Source organism: Lissotriton vulgaris, chromosome 12, assembly GCF_964263255.1.
Source record: "Lissotriton vulgaris chromosome 12, aLisVul1.2, whole genome shotgun sequence".
Classification (NCBI taxonomy): Eukaryota; Metazoa; Chordata; class Amphibia; order Caudata; family Salamandridae; genus Lissotriton; species Lissotriton vulgaris.
The window spans coordinates 539,801,824-539,826,008 of NC_141700.1; positions in this window are offsets into that span (position 1 = coordinate 539,801,824).

A 24,185-nucleotide genomic window follows, 5' to 3' on the forward strand; every position below is an offset into this window, starting at 1 on the left:
CAGGGACAGTTTAGAAACAGTAAAAAAACGGAGTCCCAGACATGGTTAGAATGTATGGATTCTTTTTGTAAGTCACTGGATGGTTGTGTGAAGGGCAGCAATGTGACAGATTTTCAGGGGCTGACCAATTTGATTGTGTGAGAGCACTTGTCTATCTATGTTTTGAAGAGCTGTGCCTGCACTTGACATATAGTAAGCTGACTGACTCCAGGAAACTTGCAATGGAGGAGGACCACTGGGCGAGTACCAGGGTCCACAAGAAGGTGTATGTGGGAGAATCTCCCAAAGGTTGGCAGACTCCCCATCAGATGAATAGGGGGATAATGGGTAAGGGAAATGAGTTATCTGAAGGGCCCCAAACTAGTACCCAGGCTAAGGATTGCCATCCTCCAGGAGATAAGAAACCATGGGTCTGTTCAGGGACGTCTACAGAGCAGGTGTGTCACTTGAAGGGGAATCCCATGTGCCCAAGGAGGGCACAGCCACCCACCGGTGGGCAGTCCATGGTATTGGCTAGTGTAGCACTTTCTGAGGAGGGGTACCCAGAGGAGGGGGAATCTCACAGAAATGTCCCTTGTCTCACTAGGGAAACAGTGAGCTGGTCCCAGGAAACCAGGTGCCTGCAAACACTAAGAGGTACAGTGCCTGGGTGATCATCAGTGAGAGAAGGGTAGAGGATCTCAGAGATACTGGAGCCAGTGTGACCTCAGTCTGATGTCACCTGGTCTCTGAGAAACAAGTAGTCCCTGGGACATTCCACCAAGTAGTTGCCATGGATAACTCAGAGCACCAGTATAGGGTGGTGCAGACTCCCTTTTAATGGGGGGTCTCAGGTCCCTTGAGGGTGCTTGTGAGCCCTACCATGCCTGTAGATTGTCTGCCACGTAATGACCAGGAGCAGTCCTTATGGAAGGATGTGGAGTTCAGGTCTCACTTGGAGATGCTTGGGTTGCCAGAGTGGGCATGCATGACCACTCTGTCCATGACAGTCAGTAAGGGTGATCAGAAGGACCTGGAGCCTGAAACAGTGGCCCAGGTACCTGCCAGAAAAAATGGCAAGGGGCACAGGAAACTCGCCCCTGAAGTTCCCATGGTCCCGGAGGAGGCTGACTTTGATGAGGACTCTCCAGCACCTACAGGGGAGCAAGTGGCTGAACTGGGGGACATATCTGAACTGCCCCATTGGCAGCAAGAAGGGGGTCCCACCAGGGAAGAATTACGCAGGGAGCAGAAAGAATGCCCTTCTCTAGAGGGTTTGCGGCAGCAGGCTGCAAACCAGGCAGCTGGTGATCACCCCGGATCACACTGGATCTACTGAGAGAATGGTTTTCTATACAGCGAGGCTAAGGTCGCTGAGACTGAGTCAGCCCGTCTGATGGTGGTACCCCTGTGCTTCAGGACCTTCCTACTGGGTCTGGCTCATGAAATGCCTTTATCAGGACATTTGGGGCAGGATAAGACATTTGACAGGATTGTCGCCCACTTCTTTTTTCCCAAATGCGAAGGCAGTCTGAAGCTCATTGTCGGCCTTGTCAAACTTGCCAGGCAAGTGATAAGAGTGGGAGGAAGTGTAAGGCTCCTCTCCAACTTTCTGCGGTTGTTGACACCCCTTTTGAGAGGGTGAGGATGGACATAGTTGGACCCTAGGACCCCAAGACAGCTATGGGCAACAGGTACATCCTGGTCTTGTTGGACCATGCCACCCAGTACCCGGAAGCTATCCCTCTCAGGAAAACGACAGCGCCATTGGTGGACCGGGCATTAATGGGGATCTTTTTCCGTGTCGAGATCCCAAGAGAGGGGGTATCTGAACAGGGTACCAGTTTCATATCAAAGTATATGAAATCCTTGTGGGAGGAGAGTGGTGTAACCTACAAGTTGACCACTCCTTACTACCCCCAAGGGAATGGTTTGGTGGAGAGATTCAGCCAGACCTTGAAAGGCATGATCAAGGGTCTAACTGAACCTATGAGGCATAAGTGGGACGTCCTCTTACCATGCCTTTGCTTTGCTTACAGAGAGGTACCACAGAAGTCCTTAGGGTTTTGTCCCATTGAGCTACTGTATGGGCATACTGTTAGAGGACGGCTCAGTTTGGTGAAAGAAGGCTGGGAGACAACTCCCAGGAAAACTCCTCAGGATGGATTTAGCTCCATGCTGGCCTTCAGGAACCAAACTTTGAGCATCAGGAAACTCACCCAGGCCAACCTGTAAGCCAACCAGGAAGACATGAAGCACTAGCATGACCATAATTCCACTCTGTGTGTGCCAGAAGGTGTGGATCATGGCTCTAGTAGAGCCTTGTGCTCTTCAGGACAAATGGACTGGGCCTTTGGAGGCGGTGGAGTGCAAAAGTGAGGTCACCTATGTGGTGAATTTGCAGACTCCCAGGAAGACTTTGAGGGTTCTCCATGTGAACCACCTCAAACCTCACTTTGAGAGGTCTGAAGTAAGCACTCACTTGGCAACAGATGATGAGGTGGCATAGGAGAAAGAACATCTTGCTTACCTCCTGTCTACCAAGGAGAATGATGGGTCAGTGGAAGGAATGAATCTATCCCCTACACCTACCCCAGAGCAGTAGAGTGACTGTTGACAGCTATTGGGGTAGTTTCCCACCCTGTTCCTTCTAACCCCAGGTGTCACTCATTTGTGTACCCATGATGTGGACACTTGGGACAGTCCCCCTATGAAACACAAAATGTACAGGCTGACTGACAGGGTCAGAGTCCGCTTCAAAAAAGAGCTTTCTAAGATGTTGGCATTAGGGTGATAGAGCCCTCCAACAGTCCTTCGGCCAGCCCAGTGGTCTTTGTCCCAAAGGCTGCTGCATCCGGTGCCACTCCTGAACTTTGGTTCTACGTGGACTACTGTGGGCTAAATGCCATCACCAAGACTGATGTGCAGCCTCATCCCCAGAGCTGAAGAGCTCATCGATCGGTTGGGAGCTGCCAAGTTCCTCAGTACGTTTGATTTAATGTCTGGGTACTGACAGATTGCCTTGACTGAGGGGGCCAAGGAGGGGTCTGCATTCACAACGAAGGGGCACGACCAGTTCCAGGTGATGCCCTTTGGGTTGAAGAATGCCTCTGCCACCTTTCAGAGGTTGGTCAACCAGGTGTTGGCTGGACTGGAGGATTTCAGTGCTGTCTGCCTGGATGACATTAAAGTTTTCATGTCCAGCTGGAAAGAACACTTGCAGCACCTCTGGGAGGTGTGGAAGGCTCTGCAGAGGGCAGGCCTCATAATTAAGCATGAGCGAATTTTGCGGATCTCGCGTTCGCGAATTTTGCGGATTTGCGGATTCGCAATCCGCAAAATCCGCGAATTCCCGCGAATTTGCGGATTTTTTTTTTTTTTGTGTTCGCCCGTGTTTCTGCCAGTTCGCGAGGGTTTTTACAATTTCGCAATTTGCGAACTTACCTGTCGGGTCGCAAGTTTTGCGAACTTGTTGTTTCTACGTGTCCAGCCTGTTTGGGACACTCTTCTTCATCACTGCCACTCTCTGTCACCACTGCCACTCTCTGACTACTCATGCCACCCTCTGGCCCACCCATGCCACCCTCTGTTTCATCATCACACCCTCTGGTTGTCCAGTGTACATTATTTTCGGCAAAGCAAAGCACACCTTCCCTGCCTCAAGTGACCTGAATTAATTTGGGGCTGATTAATGTGTCACAGAATATTTTTTTAGCTGGCACCTGCTTCCTTAGTGCGCCCTGATTAGTGATCTTTTGCACTTGCTAAGTGCTTTCATTGTTGCAAAATTAGTTACAACACCTGCCCTGCCCCAACTGACAATAATGAATTAGGGGCTGATTAATGGATTTTAACTTCCAGCCTGGCTCCTGCTTGTCTCCCTTAGCTGTAATTCAGGACCTTTGTGGCATATGTGTAACTATTCTGAGGTTCAGAGCAGGGTCACATAATAGTTTCAACTGGCAACTGAACTCTGGAGGGGCCCCTCAGGAAGCACTACAGGAAATGGCTACTAATGATGTGCCTGAACTTTTGAACCTGGTAAGTAGTTACTTTCAGTTTTGCTAAAATCGTATTTCTGCAATTTTGCACTTATTCGCGGGGCGCGAACTCACGCGAACAGTGCGAGCAGTGCGAGCAAAATCCGCTGCTCGCGGATTTGCGGATTTTGCGGGAAATTCGCAAATCTCGCGGATTGCGGATTTCCCGAAAATCCGCAAAATCCGCGAGCGGAACGGATTTTCCGCCCACACCTACTCATAATCCAGGCCAGTAAGTTCCAGATTGGACAGGGGTCTGTGGAGAAGTGTGGCTCAGGGGTTAGAGGCGGCAGACCCGGAAGCTGAGATCGGCCCTGGACCAGGGTTCAATTCCCCGCCCCGACGGGGGTTGGGCTCAATAATTCCACGGACTCGATAATTCTCGCTCCGGTGCCTACTCGACTCATGGGTTCACACTCTGTGACTCTGGGCAATAGCTTGCTTAATCTCCACAACGGCCCCTCTCGGCGGGATGCCTGGCTTTCACCTTGTGGATACCCTGCCGGGGTATCTCACAGGGGAATACCAGGACGGGTTCCCTAAGCAAGCGCATAGATGCTTGCGATGTGGGCGATTTGCGCTATATAAATACATGTACATTTACATTTACTTAGGGCACCAGGTAGGAAGCAGCCAGGTGGCGCACCTACAGCCCAAGATTGATACCATTCTGGCTTGGGAGCCCCCCAAGACCCAGACCGAGGTGAGAGGCTTTTTAGGTCTCACTGGTTACTATAGGACATTTGTCAATGGCTATGACATCATTGCTGACCCTTGACTGAGCTGACTTCCAGGGAGCAGCCCAGGAAGGTGATCTGGACTGATGTCTGACAGACAGCTTTTGATGCCTTGAAGGCAGCAATGTGCACAGAGCCCATGCTCAAGCACCCGGCTTCTCCAAGGAATTCATAGTGCAGACCAAGCTTTAGAACATGGTGTGAAAGTGGTGGTCTCACAACTCAAAGAAGAGGGCCTAGACCAGCCTGTATTCTTCCTTAGCAGGATACTACTCCCCAGGGAATAGAGGTGAAGTGCCATAGAGCGAGAAGATTTTGCTGTGGTCTGGGCGCTGAAGAAGCTAAGACCCTGCCATTTGGGGACTCACTTCCAAGAACCGACAGACCACAGGCCCCTCAGATGGTTAATGCAGATGAGGAGTGGTAACCCAAAACTGTTGAGGTGGTCAATCTCGCTACAGGGAATGGACTTTACAGTGGCACAGAACTCATCAACGCTGATGGTCTATCCAGGTTCTTTTGCCTTAGTGAAGAGAACTCCCAGGTGGTTGGGTAATTTTCCCTACTTTCAGCTGGAGGGGACATGTGTTAGACGTGGTATCTTTTGGCCTGTTTCCCCTGTCTTTTTGCTTTCTGGCCTCCGGTTTTTACTGGTACATTGGACTTCGTTATTGCTGGTTTAGTGCCTCTGCACACTTTCTCACTGCTGTTCAGTGTTAAAGTGCAAGTTCTCCTACTGTAAATTATGTTTATGGATTGGTGTTTCCATGTTTTGCTTATTTGATTTACTACTAAGTTCTTAGTGGAGTGCCCTGTGTGTGCCCAGGGCCTGTACATCAAATTCTGCTAATGGGCCTGGAGCACTGATTGTGCCACCCACACAAGGAGCCTTTCAAAGGGTTCTCAGGACTGCCACTGCAGTGTTGGCACACAGTTTTTACTGTCATGTCAACCTGGCAGGTACAACTACTTTCCAGGCCCTAACCATCCATTTTCTTACATGTAAGACACCCCTCAGGTAGGCCCAAAGTACCCTTGTGGGCAGGGTGCATTGTATGTGAAAGGTAGGACTAGTACTGATGTGTCTTACATGTCCTGATAGTGAAATACTGTGCAGTTTGTTTTTCACTATTGAAAGGCTGTCTGTCCCATAAGCTAAGAGGGGGGGCGTCTTGTAACATTTTACAAGCCTAACTTTCCATTGGGACAAGATAGAGAAATAGGGTTTAGGCTTCCTGAACTCAGAATTCAAAGATGCGTCTTTTAGTAAAGATGATTTTTCTATTCTGTGTTTGAAAATGGCACTTTTAGAAAGTGGAAATTTTCTTTCTGAACTATCCTGTGTGCCTATGCCTTTTGTTTATTCCCTGTCTGGCTATAGAGTGACATGAGCAGAGGATGTGCATTCATATTAGACAGACACAGTAGGGGGGTGAGGTGTATCCTGCTTTCCCTGGGTGACTCATAGCAAGGGCTGAATAGGTCTGGCTGCATTTTGAGTAGTGGGAAGAGTTGTCGCTTGCACCTGAATGGACTGTGGCTACCTCTCACAAAGCTGTGTCCACTTCCTGTGGGGAACTTGGCCTAAGCCAGGCTGAACTGAGTTATGTGTGCTAGAGAAACTTTGTTTGTACCAACTTCAAAGGAAAATGAGGTATAAATATTAAAGCCCTGACCCCAGAACTTTAGAATTCTTTTGGATCAAGGAACCTGCCAAGAGTAAGAGCTGGAGAAGCTGTGAGGAAGAACTACCACATTGCTGTGTGCTTTGCTGTGTTTTCCTCCAGTGGTTGCTTCTGTCTTGGACAGAGAAAGGACTGGATTGAACTTTCTGCAACATATTTTTTAGAGTTTCTCCAAGGGCTTGAGGTGGAGTTTGCCCCCTGTTTAAGAAGTCTCAGGAACAGGAAAGACTTCAAGTTCATCTGCTACCAGCACTGGGAACTGGGTGTTTTGTACTGCAACGGAAGAAAAAGCAACCCAACGACATCAACATCCTTGTCCTGAAGGCACCACAGCGGGCAGCGCCGCACTTCCCACCGCAACCCTGGCCTCGAAGATGCCTGACACCACCTTCGAGCCACTGCTTGCACCGTGACCTTTGGGCACTGTACTTTGTACCGCCTAGCTTCACACCGCCCCCTGGTATCCCAGACGACGACGTTCCACACCGACATCGACGCTGCTGCAGGCACCGTGGCTTGATGGCACAGATCGTAAGTTCCACAACGCACTGCCCCATCCCACACAGCAGCCTTGGCCTACTGATACTGATGCTATCGACTCCCGTTCGGCAGCCGACAACCAGTTTCCAGTTTATAAACTTTATTTTGGTTGTTAAAAAAACCATAAAAGTTAGCCAAATTATACAATGGACGAATAACAACAACCGGCTTATTATTAGCACAGACATAGAATACATACATTTGACACCTGGGAACGACAATAATTTGATAATAAAATAAGTTACAAAAACCCTTAAAACCAGTCCACGAGAAATTCATTATAAAAATAAAATAAGATAAAATCGTCTCGCTTGACAAAGGTACAGGAAGTATAGATCACGTGAGGTGTTATTCAATAAATTAATATATTTACATGATATTAGGAAATCAATCACAGAAATAATTACATTTGTTTCACATGTTTGCGTCTGAGCACCCATACCCATCCTAGGAATTTAGCAATTCCAACCACTATTGGGCCTTCAACAGAACATTTTAAGATTCTGAAGGCCTCTAGGCAAGATCTAGTACCCAATTAGCACATATAGGTTTAAGCCATTTTCTCCTGGGTGCAATATATGCTTGACAAACAAAAAAGACATTGGTCACTGTTTCATTTACATCAGGACAGAAGGGACAGTCACTACATTTTGCCGCACACCATTTGGAGGTGAAGGAATATAAAGGCAAAGTTCCAACCCTGAACTGATGAAATAGTTTTCTGTCACGAGTAGACGTAATGAGATCCCAGTAACCCTCCCATTTAATTTAATGTTTTTTGTCAATAAAAGCCTTCATCAAAGAACCATGAGAACAAAGTGAAAAGCGCTTCATAGTGATGTAATTCCAATAAGCTGCCTTCAACTCCATTTTACTAGGAAAAATACTTCCCATAGGGGTGTCCCACAGGTGTTTCAGCTCTAAATCATATAACAGGTTTTTAATGGTAGCAAACCAAACAATCGTATGTTTAGTTTCCATATCCCTCACCTCTAGGACTGCCTGGGCATAGTGCTCAAGTTCCGGAGTAACCCAGAGCTGTCTCCAGTAGGCTAACAACCTATATGTGGCCACATCTTTAATTGATTGGCAGCCCAAATCAAAAAGGAGAGGAACTGTCGGTGTAGATTGTGGCAGACCAATGATGGACCTTACAAAATTTATTCTGGCCCAACACTAGTTTGTTCAGATTGGAGTGGCCCCACAGCTCAACCCCATATAAAATAGAAGCGCCAATTTTGTTGTTATATATCTGAAGGACTGGGCCTATTGGTTTGGTATACGACCGTTTATGCTCTCTGAGCAAAAAAACAGTAAGTTGGGCGTGTTTTACAGTGAGACAATCTATTTGTGCTTTCCAGTTAAGTTTTCTATCAATTAAAACCCCTAGGTATGAAAATGTCTCCAGTTGTTCTAGAGACCCATATCTCATCTTTAAATCCCCAATGGTTTTCTTTGTATGGTGCAGCACCATGTATTTCATGTTATCAACATTAACTATTAAGTCATGGTCTGCACAAAACTCTTCAAATCTTGTAAGGGCTCGCTGAAGGCCCTGCCTCGTTTTTGATAATATGATAGTGTCGTTGGCGAACATTAAGAGAGGGGTCTTATTGCCAGCTAAGCACGGAGCATCTGTGGTATACTCTTTAAAATAATTTACCACCCCATTTATATAGATGGAGAAGAGGGTTGGTGCAAGGACACATCCCTGCCTCACCCCCTTCTCCACCGGGAACTTTTCCGTGGTCCGACCAGCTGCGTCATACCTGACCTGGGCATAATTCTCGGTTTGGAGTTTAACCACTAGAGCTAAAAGCTCCAGTGGTAAGCCCAGTTTCAAAAGGGTTGACCAAAGCTTGGGGCGAGGAACCAGGTCGAACGCGACGTCAAGTCAACAAAGGCAGCTTAAATCACCCCTTTCCCCAGTGTAACAGTTCGCCAATATATTAAAATAAATTTTAAGACCTGGTCCACAGTACTAATTGATTTGCGAAAACCTGCTTGGAGATTGGAGATGATATTTAGATCCTCTAACCATTCCTGAATTCTACCTAGGACCACCCTGGCAGCAACCTTCTGAATACAATCAATCAGGCTTATGGGCCTGTAATTACCAGGGTGCGAACGGTCTCCTTTTTTAAAGACCGGTAAGATAACCGCACCTGCCAATGAGCACGGAAGAGAAGCACCTTGGACAAAAGCATTAAGAAGCAATTGAATGTACAATGCCCAGGAGTCGACAGCATGTAATAATACGTCAGCAGGGATACAGTCGAGCCCCGGAGCTCTACCTCTTGGGACCTAAAGGAGAGCAGTTTCTACTTCCTTTTTGGTAAGAAATACTATGGGGACATACGAGGGCATCACAAAAGTTGGTAGATCTAATTTACAAGCTGCAAACTGGCCCTTGTAATGGTCTATCCATAGGTCGGGGTCACATTATTAGATGGTATATTGCTAGGTTCCCTGTTACCCCACTTAACTATGTGCCAAAAGGCAGTCATGTCCCTTCCCTTACAGGAATCTAACAAGTCCTTCCAATGTTCTTCGTCCCAATCCCTCGTAGCTTGGGATTGAACGACCTTATAGGCCACCCTTTTCTCATGTATCAAAACGCCATCCTTACTTTTTATAGTCGAGGCTAATTGTGCATAGGCAGAGCGGCAGGCAGAATTATACCAGACAGCAGCCTTCTGGACCATGGCGGTGTGTCTTGGTTTGGAGCGGCCAATACATTTTTTTAATCGTGGACCTTAGTAACCGTAGGCAAGAGGGAGCCCTGAAATTTGTCATCCTGTAAGGTAACTATGGCTTCAGCTAACATGCTGTCCATCAGTTCCAATTGATCAGCCTTACTTGCCACAGTTGACCATTTAAGCCTGGGAGAGTCATTTGTTAAAACTACTTCAAGAGAATCTACCTCTGGTTCCTGTATTAGGTTTGTATTGGAGATTCTCACATCCATATAAAGACAATTCCTCTGCATCCACTCGGCTACAAGAGATAAACCGAGCTTCAAAGCAGAGGGGCTGTTCCCGTCTTTGCCTGATAGGGAGAAGACCATTTGGGTGTCATTGGCGTAGGAAAATAGCGTCAACCCCGCATCCTCCCGATAGTAGCCAGGGGTTTGATATAGATGTTAAACAGTAGAGGGCTGAGTTTAGACCCCTGGGGGCGCCGTGCGCCGATGGACAGATGGCAGATGCTGCTGTTGCTGAAAAGACCTGGAAAGTATGCCCACTAAGAAAGGAGGCAATCCAGGCTAGTGCCGAGCCTGCCACTCCTAGGGACCGGAGAGAATTTAAAAGAATGGAGTGGGACACGGTATCGAACGCGGCGCTCAAATTCAACAGGATGAGTGCAGATGTTTCCCCACGATTGATACCGTGTCGCAGACTTTCCGTAACTCCAAGGAGAGCAGTCTCGGTCGAGTGATGAGCTCGAAAGCCGGACTGGGATGGGTGCAGAAATCCCGAACTCTCCACAAGATGATTTAACTGAGTGTTGATGTGTCTTTCCAGAATCTTCGATAGAATGGGCAGCAAGGAGATAGGTCTAAAATTAGACAAGTTGGAAGCATCCGCACCTGCCTTCTTTAAAAGGGGCACCACCATCGCATGTTTCCAGTCCTGGGGTACATAAGATTCAATTAAAGAAGCATTTAGCAGTTTCATAAGTACCTGATGGGAATTGGAATCCAGTAGCTTCAGAATTCTAACAGGTAATGGGTCACGAGGAGAGGCCGATCTTACACTGTTCAAACAGGAGAGGAAAGAGACATCATCTAGCAGTTGCCATTCCGTGAGCTTCACTGTGGCAAAGGAGCATTCCACTGGCAATGTAGATTCTGTCTGGAATTCCTCCACCACAGAAGGAGAACCTAGCGAGGCATATATGTGTTCAACCTTAGCAATGAAAAACTCAGCCAAAGCTTTACATTGAGCCTCATCTAATGCAGGGGGAGCTGGGGTAGTGTCTGCTCCGGTCAATTTCTTGACTACAGAGAAGAGGACGCGAGAACTATACTGTGTGTGCGTCACCATATTCACAGTATAAGCCGCTCTCGCAGTTTTACATTGCTTATGGTATCCTTTTAAGGCCTCTCTGTAGGCCACTTTCCGGGAGACAGAATATGTACGTCTCCACTTCCTTTCAAGGGCCTTACATTTTGCCCGCAGAAGTTTCAGAGCATCAGAGAACCATGGCACGGGTGGATGATGAGACCCGGAGTGCTTGGATGTCAATGGAAGCAGAGTATCCACCGCATTATTTAGCCATTGAAGTACCACTGTATTTAACTCAGTCGCGGGCAAATTAGTATCAGGAAGAGTCCCCGATAGGTGTTGGTTAAACTTTGTTACATCAAGCTTGCCCCACCGGCGTACATGCCCATCTTTTCCGATTCTGACCCCGGCCTTGATTTTATTGCGAGGTAAGGAAAAGTGAACCGCATAGTGATCTGACCACTCCAATGGACGAGCACTCTGTGCACAGTCAAATTGAAGATTAGAAAAGATTGGATCCAGCAAATGACCAGCAGAGTGAGTGGCACTTGAGTTACACAGAAGAATATTAAAAACCTCAAGGTCAGAGATAAGATGTTTACTGGAGATGCAGGAAGAATCTTCAAGGTGAAGATTTAAATCACCAAGAATGGTGAAGTTAGCTGCCCTTAAGAGCAGAGGGGCTAGTGTTTCAGCTAGTGAAGAGACCCAGGAATTTCCATTACCAGGGGGCCGATAAACCAAGAGACCTGTCATAGTGAATTGGGGGTTAATCGCAAGCTTAAAAAGAGCAGCTTCACATCCTTGTAGGGGAAGATCTTCAAGCTTGCAGGTATACATAGATTTAAAAATTATTGCAATACCTCCCCCTTTACCGATGTTCCTGTCCTTCCTCAACATGACATAGTCATAGGGAATAGCAATTGCAACATCTGGCCCGGAACTCTCATGGAGCCAGGTCTCAGTGAGAAACACAGCATCCGGCTTCTCATCAACAAGAAAATCATAAATATTATGCTTGTGCTTGGGAAGGGACCTGCAATTAATATTCCAGAATTGTAGTGGAGGGTGAGTCATTGCAGTTTTACTTCCCCTCAGCCTACCACGTTTATAAATGCGTTTCATAGCCTTGCATTTGCTCATTTTCCCCATAGAAAAGGCGCAGCCCGGACATTTAAAATTATGTGTGGGTAAATTACACAGAGTACAATTAATGCAAGGAGATTGCTCATCGATATCAGTTCCTCACCAGTGTAAGTGTAGGCGGTGGTAGGGAGGCGGGACAGGTCCAAATTTGATGCAGGCACAGACGGGCACAGACGGGCTGGACTCAGGCGCGACTCCAGTGCGCGACCACTGCGCGCTACCGCTGCGCGTCTGCAGGGCCATCTTAAATAGAGGTCTCGTGAGTCCTTATGGACACTAGACCACGACCAGAGATGGCGCCTCCAGGCGTCCCGTTTTCACCCCCAAGATGGCCGCTAGTTAAGAAATACGAGGGAGGGGACCCGCCAAAGAAGCGGTGAGCATCCAATTATAGTGGAAGTATGCGGAGATGTCAGGGCTAAAAGCAGGGAGAGTAAAAATAAAAAAACGAAAATGCAAAAACAGGATAATTTAAAATTTGAAATACAACACACTAAGTATCTTTCCTGAAGCGCTATCTGTTGCGCGCAGAGCGGTGTAACAGCAATAATTTCATGAAACGAGATATACCCTGAGCATTTACTAAACGACCAATGGGCACATCAAGATTATCACTTTGTTCTGGGACTCTAGCACCAATTGCCAAAGACTGGGCGCATTCCCTTTGCAATAATACCTGAGAACCATTGGTCACGGGAACTACTGAAAGAAATGGTACATCATTATCTACGGAATTGCCCAGTCAATCATTGCTATCCAAACCGGAGAGTGGGCTAAAGTCATGGTGAAGTGGTACATTGTATTCGTACGGTCCATGGGCTACACGAGTTGCCTGTAAGACACCCTGTGGGGTGAGCAGAGGTTGGTTATTCCTATAGAAGAAACCAAGAGGTACGATACTTAAATCTGCTTCACTAAAGAACCTAGAACCAGCTCTATCTAAAATCGTTTTAACTAAGGAGGGAGAGCCAAGGTTCAGCACCACACAATCACCTCTGTAAGCTTTGGGAGACCTGCCACTCCACGAAACCCTGCAAGCCATTTTAAACTCCCTAAATAGATGGCCTCCTAGCCCAGTCTTGTTATTTAGGTTCAAAAGTGACTTATTTCTCAGTGAAACCCAGTGCTCATCCTGGTCTAATGATAATCTGGGAACATTAGTCAATACCACAGTATATGGAGTGGCTTCAGGCACTAGGTTGAGGTGTTCTTTTGAGCCAGCCCAACCCCTCCGGGCATTAGCAGTAATTTGTTCTGCAGTTCTGATGACTACAGGAACCCTTCTTGAAGTGCTGGGTAGTGGGGGAGAAGGATCATTGGGTAAGACTGGAATACTTTGAGAGTACCCAGGAGCGGTAGTGGTGTCATTTGGGATTGCTAAAGGTTGTAAACTTACCCCAGAAGCATTCTGACCCCTGTTTACTTGGTTTACGAGGATAGGATTAGATACCGTTAGACTTTGTTCAATTTTATCAAGTCTCTGTTCAATTTTGGACAGCTGCAGTAATACTGGATTGAGCATTAACCGTAGTTTGTCTTCGATTTTACCCAATAAACAGGCAGTAGAGTCACTTGATAACCCACGTGTCAGGACAGTTTTCTCAATAGCAGTAGGTATACATGATTCTATATTTCCCTGTGATTTCCCGCGCACCACTCCCCTGGTCTTAGCAATTTTATTAGCCTGCTGAGTAGTGTGCGGCAACCCCCCTGCTTTCCTTTTCTTTGACACAGAGGCAGAGACAAGGGTCTTACCCTTACCCTTAGCTTGACACAAATGCTGGTTTCTGGTAAGAATTTTAGCTGGAGGGGACGGGGAGAGAGTGGACCCGCTGGTAGGGAGTGTTAAATTAGCTGGTAAGGCTACAAATCAGAGAATATATTTCTAAAAAAGGGGGGGGGAGAGTCATTTCGGAAAATTTTGGCAATTGAAACGGCCCAAACGGATAGGGCTAGAATAGGTGAAATCTATAAAAACCTAGTTACTGGCCTTCCTGATGACCTAGAGAAACATTTCCATAACTGGGAAATTAAACTAGGTATGTCTGAGACCACAATACATAAAACATTGGAAATGTCATTCTCTTTACTAATGTCCACTAAACTTCAAGCCCAATTCTACAAGACATTTTTCCAACTATACTATACCCCCGAAAAGATTTCTAAATGGAGCACAGGTAAAGGTACATTATGTCCTCGATGTGCAATGCCCAAGGTAGATCTGATTCATATGTTGGCCACATGTGAAACCCTGAAAACCATTAGACGAGAAATCTCATTGTTTCTATCAGAGATATTTGGAACTAGAATTGTGATCACGACAGCGGAAACAATACTTGGGATTGATGGGGACCCGAGACCAGCTACCATTCAGGGACTTCTGTTTATCTCAATGGCCATTCTAAGAATTTGCTTGACATCAACTTGGTTAGACCCATATCCACTTTCATTTCACCAATGGCGGGCACGACTACTAGCTGCATATAATGTGGAAATAGCCATATTTAGCAGGAAGGGAATAAAAAGGTAAAAGAAAGGGCTTGAAATATGGCACCCGCTTACACAATAGATGGGGAGATCGATATTGTGATATTGTTTAAACATGATAAACTTGTGCCTTTTTCCCTCCTCTTCCACTTTTCCAGTCTGGATCTTTCATCGTCCTGCTTCAGGTTTTCGCTCTCTGTTGTTCTGTATGAAACATCTTCAGCTGAACTTACTTTGTTTCTAAACTAACAAATTTCAACTTTGATTTTGATTCATCAAGATGATGTATGTACGTGTTTAATAATTTAAAACAGTCTGTATGGGGGGGTTCAAGGGGGGGTGGTTAATTGATAAAACTGTACAATAAAGATAATTAAAAAAAAAAAATTAGCTGGTAAGGCTACGAGGTTCTAAGGAAAGTCGCCTTTCTGCAAGTATAATTTCATTGTTTAAAACAGACGCTGCCCTCGTCAAAAAGATGTCCAGTGTGCCTACAACACTAGAGCCCCCTACGACAATCTTTACTCATATTGAAAGATGTAAACTGGGCAACGGGGTACTGCTACAAACTTATATATGGGGGACCAGAAACAATTGGGGGCATACCTTGTCCAGCACCCAGGACCAGCGCAGCTCCATCGCTCCCCTCCGCCGCCGCATAGCCAGATCAGCAGTCGCAGTGCGAGGGGGGCGTTTTTGCCACTAAAACTATACTACCCAGACGCCCTAGCAGCGGAACACGCCGCCACACGGAAATCCGGCGCCAGGAGGCGCTTGAAAAGGGACTCCAGCACCCGCGTCGCAGGACCGCTCACGGATCGGCACCGGGCGAAGCCCGGGCAAAGGGCTTAGAGGCCGGAGGGGGATGGGACGGGCCACCCCCCTTGACTCTTCTACATCACTGAGGTAATGAGTTTTTGACCCCTTTCTACACACTGGCAAGGGATATCCCTACTGGACACTAGTCGAAAATTCTCAAATATCCCCAGTTTGTCTTGTTATCCTGCTATACTCTGACATTAGCAAACCCCATCATGTCTCGCAAGGGGGCTACCAACAAACCTATCAGCCAGAGAGGCTCACGTTCTGGATCACAAGATTATGGTAGGCCATCTCCGCCCACCGCTAATACGAATGATTCTTGCAAGATTACAGATAGCATATCCACCAAGCAATCTCCCGAAATAACGAATGGTACAGCGCAAAACCTCTCGCTGTTGGACGAGTTAAATTCTCTTTGCAAAACTAGGTATGCCACTGTAGAAGATAGAAATGAAATCAAAAGTCCCCCACCTTGCCCCGCCAAAAGAACCAGTATATCAACTCCAATGGTCAGCCCACTGGAACACCCTCCATTATCCAAAAACGCAAATAGGCAAAACATAGTACTTCCCCAGCTCTCATCCAGTAAAAGGAAATGGGATGGGGTCAATCCCATAGGGAACCAACCGAAACTACAAAAACTGTGCTCTAGCCCTCCATCGACCGTAACTAATCCCCCCCCTAAATTCGGAAGAAAAATTAGACCAACTAGTAACTTCTGTCAACTTGAATTTTTTGTCTCAGATCGACCAATTGGTTAGTTCAATCATTTCTCCACTGATTGAAAAAATTACGACTCTAGAGGATAGGCTGCTGGGAATAGAGAAAAGTATCAAGGCCAACTTACCTCCCATTGAAAAATCTGTAACACCTAACTGTTCCAACCCACCTGGTACAACCGAAGTGACAATGCCACCTGCAAAAAACAGTAATGATCAAACTCATCCTCTAGTCTCTAACTCACCACCCCCTACTGCCCCTAAAGTTCAGTTCAAACCTGGTCTATCACAATACACTGCCACAAGAGTAGAGCCTTATAAAACAACTCATATACAGCTACCTCCGGAGACTGCACCTTTCGTGTGTGTCCTTGCGGGAGTCCCAGCACTCAAACATGGAAAAACCGAATGGGAACAAGGCCCACTAAATAAAGTCACGTATTGGCTAACTAAAAATATGCCCTTGCATCTAGATTTTGATGGTACAATCATGACTGTTAGAAGGGTGGGCTGGTTAGGTCCCCTACAAAAAGACATTGACGGCGACCTTGTTCTTATAAGATTTAGAAGTAGACTAATTGTTACCTACCTGCAAACTTTGCATCCCCGAGAAGGCGACGGCCCTATAGCCACCTGGGACCTACACGATTTTTATCAAAGCATGGCATACATCCCTCGACTAAGACCAAAAGCAGAGACAATTTACTCGAGGGGTAGAAGCATCTGCGCATCGAGTGGCAGTGGCCTTTCTGCCTTCAATCATCCCGTAACAATGCACATTGGCCACAAGTATGGAAAACTATGAATTGTAATATGGAACTAAGGAACTTACTCCCGCAGCTTGGATCAATGTTTTTATTTTTATTTTTTAGACATCTTGTGCTTCTGTATGTAATTTTTTATGATTGTCTTTATCTGTATGCTTTTATGATTTTAAACTAAAATCGAATAAAGCTAAGAATTGAAATTGAAACTTAGATATGCAATAACACAATAGCTGTAGTGGCACCAAAAAGTCACTGATCGTGAAGTAAAATAATGTCCGATGGGTGCTGAAGGAGGGGTGGCCCAGCCCAGCCTCCTCCGGGCTATGACGGGTGCGGACGGGCCCGCCCTTGGCCCGGGCACGCCCGCGTGCATCTCGCGCTGCGGGAGTGCGTGGCCGCTCTTGTGGGCCTCAGTCGCCCTAGTGCCGCGTCACCCACTGTGCGCGCCGCTAGGTCCCCTGGGAGATGTGGTCCAAGGCCTCGCGGGCAGTCCTGCGCGTTGTCCTTCCGTGCGGCGTTCCGTTAAGGGCAGGACAGCAAGTGCTGGCAGACACGGGTTCCCAGGCAGAGACCTGGTGAGTTGCAGAGACAGCGTCTATGTTGAAAAAGATTCCAGCGCTGCAGGAGTGCGCGGTCGCTCTTGTGGGCCTCAGTCGCCCTAGTGCCGCGTCACGGACTGTGCGTGCCGCTAGGCCCCCTGGGAGATGTGCGTCCGGGGCCTCGCAGGCAGTCCTGCGCGTTGTCCCTCCATGCGGCGTTCCGTTAAGGGCAGGACAGCAAGTGCTGGCAGACGCGGATTCCCGGGCAGAGACCTGGTGAGTTGCAGAGACAGCGTCTATGTTGAAAAAGATTCCTCAACCGACCACAGCCCTTCAGCAACAACAACATCATTGCTTGCCCATGAACTACTAGCACAGCAACGAGCATCGCCCCATTTCGCACTGCAGCCCTGGTTTCACAGACGCCGCTGGATGCCGTTCCTGAGTCGTTTTAGGTTATATTTTATAGTGGCACATGCTGTGGTCACGTTTGCAGACGGTTTATTGGGTGGGTCGGTATTGTGGGTGAATTACAATTGTGAATTATTACTGATATCTCAGTTTGTCTAGGGAGTATAACATTTGGGAATGACAGGGTACGTATTTCTTTAAATTTTGCATGTGAGTGGTTCACGGGGTTTAAGTTACGTTCTTAACTAGATAGCTGACGCACAGGCCATAGAGGAGAGGAAGCAAGTAGCAATGGCGATTGGGAACAACGTGGAGAAGGTGAATGTTTGGCCAATTGGGTTTTGTTGGGAACTGTAACAATATGGGGAGAGGTGGAGGAGCGTAGGTTTTGGGCACTGAGTGTACACTTTTGTGTTTATTAGGTGAATGAGATGGGGGAACTTTTACAATATTGACAGAGTGAGTAATGCATAGGCTGGGTATTTTAGTTCTGCGCACACATTTTCTTGATGTCTGTAGTTTAATCAGTATGCTCGAGGTTTAATAATGATTATGTTAAGTATGACAGGAAATGTAAGTTGCAGAATATTTACGAGCTCTACTTAATTTTACAGATACCCCTGAGGAAGTGCTAAAAAAAAGCCCGGAATGCATTGGGTTTACAATCTGATATCCACTGGAATTAATTGTTAATTCGAAGCCGTGGCATTGATAAGGCCTGGATGGGCATATTGATGTTTATCGAAAAAGGTGTAACCATGAATTAGCATTGCCTTTGGAGTGAACGTATAAACATGGATGAATTTTCGGAATGCAAGAAATAAAATATGGTTTAACGATGAATACAGGATAAAAACTGTGGTTTAATGTGAGAATAATTGTCTCGGTGCACTGAGTGATGCGTAAATTTGGGTTACATTCATTTTTATGATATTTTTGTGGTTTTTGGGTACAGGCCACTACTCAGTTTGCACGCCAAAACGCAATTTAAAACATTGAAAAACGATTCAGCAGGTGTGCATTCTATCATCTTTTGTAATAGAGTTCCTGAGTCGTTGCCAGCACCACGAACTGAGGGCACTGCACGCCTCACTGCTGCAGTTTGCACCGCAGCCCCAACACCCGCCGACACCAGCACTCCTGACTTCATAGAGTTCGATCTGCAATGCGTGTAACTTCAAGGGCCCAATGACTCTTGTACTAACCACTAGAACTGACACCTGACGGCGCAGGCTCTTTGAGGCTCATCGCGAGGTTACTATTGCCCTGCACTTTTAAAGGTACTGTTTAGCAGTCTCCCCAACACCGTATCTGGCTTGCGACGCAGCAGTCAGCCAGAACTGTTTGGATTTGTTGTTCATGATACTGTGATAGTTCCGGACGGAGCTATTGACTTCAAGGAACTGTAGTTTAAGACTATTTTTGCTTAGTAATAATTCTAAGAGCTGAATGTTGGATTTTTATAGTTTTTGGTCTTGGTTTGCACAGATAAAACATTGGATATTTTACTAAAACTGGTGTGATGTCCTTTTGTAGTGTTTTCACAGTATCACTGCTAGTTATGTGCAAAACCTTTACACATTGCCTCTGAGATAAGCCTGACTGCTCATGCCAAGCTACCAAGGGGATGAGCAGGGGTTATTTTAGAGGTGTAACTCCCTTAACCTGACTAGGAAAAAGGATCTCTACTTGGACAGGGTAACAACCTGTCCACTAGAGACCCCCATTTTTAACAGTGTTACTTTGCTAATGTCATGGAGAATATTACATTAGTGCAGCAGGTGCAGTGGCACTGTGGTTCTTTAGTTTTACAATTAAAATTAAAACCAATATCGAGGTACATTTTACTTGCTTGCTTTAAGGTCAATGACCTCATTGTTACTCCCTTAGAGGCACGTCTAGTATACTTCCAAACATAACCTCAGTGACTACTAATGCAACATGAAGTGGAGTTTTGCCAAGGAACTTTTTTTGTGTTCCCTCAAAGGCAGTAACCGTGATGCACAGACTTGTAGCTTGACAAACCATCTTTATGCCTCCCGTGGTACCATACCGCAGGGCTTGGAGCAACCCAATGTCAACAGAAGTTCTCATTTCCAGGCCTGGCTCCTGACCCAGCCCTTTCTCATCTTTCCTATCTCGAGCAAATGCACAGGGCTTTGTATCAGGTGTCTCATTATGAGACAAAAGGATCAGCAATTACGACATTTCGGGGAAAGAGCCACAGGTATCAATATCTGCCCCAAGGGATTATTTCAGAGGTTGCTTCTTTTAAAGATAAAAACTGCTTTTCCTCAGGTAGATGTTTTTAGGGACCCATTTGGATTTTCAAACATTTATAAATCAACCTAAAATAGCAATGATTTTTATGTAAATTCAGTATTTCGAGTTTGAAGACTTGTTTGCTTGCTTTGTAGCTTATTACTAAGTGTAATGTGTTCAAAATTAAGTTTTGCTTGATACCTATTCGTTCTTGAAGGGGTGGCGGAGAAAGGGGTGGAAGGATTAGTCATCTCTGTGATGTTATCAGGGGTCGAAGAATGTGGATGTTACTCAAGTGTGCATTTTAATACTCTTTGCAGTTACATATTCTAGTTTCCTAAGGTCAGGAATCCTCTGTGGTGACTGAAAGGTTATTACAGCTGCAGAGTGCTCTGCTAAGCACTCTTCCCCAGCCCTGCAAGCTTTCCTGAGGTTTCTTACAGGAGCACATTTATGTGGCATTGTGCAAACTTTATATTTTAACATTTTCGTCCTTAAGTACCAATAAGCCATCTTGAAAATATAAATAAAAGTTTTCAAATAATATGCCAAAAAGGCAGCCACTGCATAACAATATAGGGGCACACAAAGGCAAACATCATCAGGCATATATACATTTGATTTCTTATAAAAACATATGGAGCTTAAGTTGTCGACTGTGAAGCCAGTAGACTTCGGTTTTAAACCCAACTCTATCACTATATTGTGTAATCTTGGGCAAATCCAGTAATCAATAACAACAGACAGATAAACGGAGGGTCCCAGGGAATATTTACCGCCCACGCAGTTACAGCCCCCTTAACAAAGTATACAATACAAAAAGAATAACTGTGGGTCAACTAAGTGTCAGAATGTGTCGAGATGACTGAGTGTGTACTCTGGGTATGTTAGTAAAGCACACAACAGGATATTGCACTGTATGGGAAGATATCCATCAGTTACTCGACTTTGCCGCCCTTTCATCATTTTAACCACTTCCCAAAGTGAAGAGTCTTAGTTGTTGCCACCTATTATGGGAAAGGCTGCTGTTGTAAAGTTGAGGACTTAAAGGGGAATGGTATTAGTAACTGAGAAGCAGTGCAAAAACGAATTGTGAAAACAAAAGAAAATGTGCTCTATGATAAAATTGAGTAATGAACGCAAAATTATTTTATTCTGGTGCCATTCATTTCCAAAGCTAAAAGCAATTCAGTGCAAAGTTGCCAGTAATTAACCCTAATAGTCACTGGCCCGATGTGATGGTCGACATGTTTCTGCGGTAAATTAAAGATCACTAAGTATCTCCCGCTTCTTCAGGACCTATATCATTTGCTACTGCTAGATGGTGAGATATATAAAAAGAATTTTGATACAGATATCACCTGTTCAAACCTGGTAGTCCTCCTAATTGTGCAGGGTATGTCCCAGGAGACACGTCATCAAGACACAGACAACATAAATAAAAGACACATACAAAGATAAAAACAACATTACCGTGGTTAGTGTAAGTCATCTTATATTGTCAACTTATTTTAAGGCAATCCTGAGTGACCGGCTACTAATCACTGGGTCACACAACTCCTCTCGCTCACCTCTAGGGTAAGAGGAACGTGCCACTCCTCGCCTGGCAACAGCTCCGGAAGATAGTGCACCGCTCTATGATGTAGAGAAAGTGGTATATACAGTCACAGTTAAAAAGAACGCGAGAGCTAGCCATGAAAGCGCTCCAAACAGTGTAAACGAGATACAAGTGTCCAAGTTTCCGCCCTGTGTATATCATATCCCTCATCATATTCCTCCATGTCTCTCTGTTTTTTTGTTTGGTTGTACCAGCGCTTCACTCGTACTACAACAATTCTGCATTTCGTTTTGAGGGAATGCATAATAGTATTAACATTCTATCACAGCTTCGATATTGGGTCAGAGCTAATTAAGTCAAAGCTTAAGTGTCCCGATGATATCTGGAACATGTGCTCAAATATCAACCCTTCTGACCCAGTTTCAACAATATACACTCGTGCCACGGCTCATGTAGTAATGGCAATCATTTGCGCTCTGGTTCGTAGTACCTCCAAAGGCAACACACACAACAGATACCCACTTCTTTTGTTTGCGCTCTGGTTCATAGTTCATTCAAAGACCACACACACAACAGATACCCACTTCTGTCAACGTCGCGTGGGCTTACCTGCCCGTCGGTACACTCTGCAGCCATCTGGGCTGTATGGGGAGGTGCCGGGGCCGTGTAAGCTGACGTTATTTGTTATTTAGTTCGCAGAGCGTGATTGGTTACAGATGACGTCACTCGCCTGCGACAGGGCATGTCGGGAGACGTAATTCGCTCAGCGCTTCTATATGGGTACTCTACATGATCACTTTGGGAACATAGATTGTGACGGTGCCCCCTAAATATGTTGCATGTGTCAGACAGACCTATTTAGCATTTGGGACAACATGTTCCAAAAACGTGATGGTAATCGTAAAACGGTAAAAATAACCGAGTGATGTGTAGGATATTTTTAGAAGCGGAGTGACTCATTACTTATGCATATTGTTATTGAGTATTTCTATAAGGAGTCGGCTGGATGCGTTGCGTCCACGGGCTCAGCGCTTCTCTGTAGGTACTCTACGTGGTCACTTATGGAACACAGATTATGATGACGGTGCCCCCTCAATATGTTGCATATGTCAAACCGACCTATTAAACAGTTGGGACAATATGTTTCAACAACGTGATGGTAATCGTAAATCGATAAGAATAACTGAGTGATGTTAAAGATGTTTTGAAGGGGAGTTACTTGTTGCTTATACATATAGCTAATGATTATTTCTATAAGAAGCAGGCTGGAATAATTTGGCAGAGAGGAACATGTGTCATGTTTCATCGGGGAGATCGGGGTTTTATACACATAAATCTAGGTCATTTGTATCAGGAGTCGGCTCTGTCGCACATAAGATGGTTTTACGAAGAGGACCCCCTGAATCATTATCATCCTTGCTTATGACATCATGATCTCAGTCTTGCTATCATGATACAGTGAGGGTATGAATATTACAGGATGTATTATAGCTACATCCATGGGATGTCTTCATTTAGGCCCGCTTTGTCAGTGTTAAGCTTGTACACCCATTTCTGTTCTATTTTGAAGAGGTGTTTCGATACATCTGTAATGTGAGTAGGAATCAGTGGTTGTTCCAGGACTGTCCATTGGAAGTCTGTAGGTTTATGATTCACTTCCAAAAAGTGGTTGGTTAATCGGGTAGCCTGTTTTCGACAGCGGATAGTGCTTTTGTGCTCTGAAATCCTTGTTCTAACTTTCCTGGTCGTCCTACCGACATACTTCAAGGAGCATGGGCAGGTGATCAAGTAAATTAAATTGCTGCTATTACAATTCGTAATGCGCCTTTGCTCGCAAGCTCTGTTGGTCCCGATGTCAATGCTTGTTGATTTCTTGGTTTGTGGGCACGCTGCACAGTTCCCGCAGGGATGGTGTCCTGTCACTGCTGGCATGTCCCAGAGTGTCCCAACCTGGTGAGTGGTACCTGACCGTGGTCTCGTATGTATCAACTGGTCTCTGATACTTGTGCCTCTCTTGAAGGCAAACAGAGGTTGTTCTAAATTATCAGGGCCGGTATTTAGGATCTTCCAATGTTTTCGGATTATCCGTTGGATGGCATTAGATCTGGTACTGAACGTGTTCACACACGTCCTCCTCTCATTCTGTCTCTTTGGTGGGGCCGGTTCCAGTAAAGCCTCCCGATTATTATTAGAAGCCCTCTTCTTAGACATTCGGACCAGTTTCTTGGGGTACTGTCTCTCAAGTAGTTTTACTTCCAAATCCTGGGCATGTTTTTTAAAGGTCTCTTTTGTTGAGCAATTACAAACACATCTACAAAAGATGACAGTGGTTCCATTAATGAGCCAATTCCCGAATGAAGGCAGCTACCTATGCAGAACACATCCTACAATGCCATATTTAAAAAATTTTTTTTTAACAAATACATAAAACACAGCGGCCACCCCCTGGCCGCCAAATAATTTCGGGAATTGGCTCATTAATGGAA